Raw genomic sequence first — 2,577 nt, 5'->3', positions numbered from 1 at the left:
TTTACGAATGATTACTTTGCAAGAAAATGCAACTGAGGTCAAAGTAAATAACTCCTGTCATTATATATCTAGTACCAGCTCCAAATATGCTCAAGCCATCAAATGACTCAAGTAAATTATGCTGATCTACTGAAATAAAGGCGAAGAAATTGCAGCGGCGGTTCTAAACTGTGGATTTCATTTGCAGGACTGACTCACTACAAACAATCAACGTTAACGTACATACATGCAGTATTTGCATTCACAAACGGTTCTGTTTAGAGAAGTGAAGAGCAAACGTCCTTCACCCTGCCTTTGTTTCTCTCTTGCATTCACTCCTCACTAGACTTCTCCATTCCTCTCGCATCATATGACACTGAAATGTCAATAAATGCAGTTGAGTAGAGGGGGAATGCCAAGAAGGTGTGAGCGGTGAGGTAGGATTCACAGATTTATTTTGCTTTGAACATTGTCGTGCCAAAAGATCCCGTCCCTACATGAATGAAAGTGGCTAGGAACGCGGCACTGTTTATGTGGGGAATGAGGTGAATTTGGGATGAGACGGATAATGCTTCACTTCGGCGGCAACGTGATGCCAGTTAAGGTGGTTAGGTAAATCAGGTGGCAAAGATGCGCATTGATGGGGAGCAGATCATCACGCCTTACCTCCTCTGTCATCAGAGGTAGCTGCTGATGGGTGTGACACCCCGTTGGTAGGACAGAAATGCAGCGTTAATTGCTCGTTGTGCCACACCGAATGAGGTTTGTATCAGAACATATCCCGAAGTAATACCAATGCCATGAATATACACATGCAAAACTTCTCCCTATCAACGTCTGAGATGTGGGGAAATGTTGATGAAACCGTCAGGGGAACAACAGTAGGAGAGGTAATTCAGTCAAGGCATTAATGTTATTTGGCGTGAATGACTACAACGTTCTCGGGTCAATGCGCTTGTGTTGGCAAGGCTAAGTGCCAGGTAGAGCATCAGTCTAGTCCTTCCTGGACATAAATGACTTGACAAATGTCACTGTGAAGCACTGTGTTGGACACATGAAAAGGCAATAATCACTCGATTAGACGATGCCTCATCCACGTCTCTATTGGATGGATGGGTGGATGGAGTAGGTGGCTAGTTGGCCAGCAGTTGGTAAGTGGGAACAGATGCAAACCTTCACACCCATCAAGCATTATCAAACCCTGCCTCCTAATTAACATCTCTGACTGATCACCACTTTCTCTACAACTGCAGGTTGACTTCTTCCATCGTGATGAATATCAAGGCAGCATATTTCCCTTTCCTCATGGCAGTACGACATAGAGACAACCCGTGCCAATGCACTCTCTTCTCCTTCATCCTCATCAATGATGTTGGGATGGAGCTCCTTCTTGCATGCAGGAGGATTCAGCGACCGACACTGATGCTTTGATGATGCTTTACTTCTAACATCATGGATCACGTTGCGATGCACGATACAGTGAATGAGGAGTGCCAGCGATGAGGATGGCACTAGAAGACAAGGTGGATGCTCATTGGGTGGACATTTTGTTGCACAGTGTGCTCAACCACGCGGGCACTTCGTTATCCACAGATTATGCTTTTGATCAGCAACGAGGCCATCGTGAAATGCCAATGCTGGATGTGACAGCAAGGAGGACCAGAGGCGCCATATTTGCGAAGTGACTATATTTTAGCCGTGGTGGAGACAAAATACTCATGATTTACTTCAGTAATTTGCTTTAACGATGCTTTTTACGCAAGCAACATTAGTCCGTACACATTCCACTAGACTAAGTTCAGTTTCATTGTGAGAAAACTATTGTATAATTATAAATGTAATACGACAGTGGTTTATCACTCTGTTCTGGTGAGGCTCCACTTTTGTATTTAGAATGATCCCCCTTGTACATTGCTGGGTGGGCTGGCATTTTGGGCCATGCCACTAGCCCAGACACCTTCTTCGTGCTGAATATATATATTCTGCCCAAGTATTGTGTCCTCTTCCATTTTCACGGAGCCTTAGAACGCTGCATAAAGATATATAAATGACGTGTTTTAATGAAATATTCGCAGTATCATATATCAGATACAAAGACTCAGTTTAAATCTTAGTATTCAAACAAAAAATTAAATTTTTTAAGTGTATTATATTATTTCTTTTATTAGAGTAACTTTAAAATCCATTGTCGATTTAATTAATTGGCACCGATAACTGGTTGACCTCCTAAAGCCAGGTAGACAAAAAATACACAAAAAAAATAATCTCAAGCAATCTGTTATTTATCTTTTCTTTTGCAACAAATTGTATTTTTCAAAAGCAAAATGGTCTGCAACCTAAGTTTGTTTGAAATGTTCGGTTCGCCTGTTAGGTCGCGGGCTAGGCCTGCCCGCCGATTACGCCTACTTTGGTTTTGTAGATATGCTGTCCCATCGTCCCAGTGAGACTCTCCCTCATAAGTGGCACGAGGGAGAGTTGAGTCAATGCTTCCTTTTCAATCTTTCTTCCTATTTATCCATAAGTCTTTCTTTCTTTGCCCTAGTAACTTACGTAACCTGTCTGTGTCGCAATTCACGACGGTCTGAGAACCGAACACGA

Source organism: Echinococcus granulosus, assembly GCF_000524195.1.
Source record: "Echinococcus granulosus chromosome Unknown EG_S00028, whole genome shotgun sequence".
NCBI classification, from domain to species: Eukaryota; Metazoa; Platyhelminthes; class Cestoda; order Cyclophyllidea; family Taeniidae; genus Echinococcus; species Echinococcus granulosus.
Note: the sequence above shows the minus strand (reverse complement) of the source record.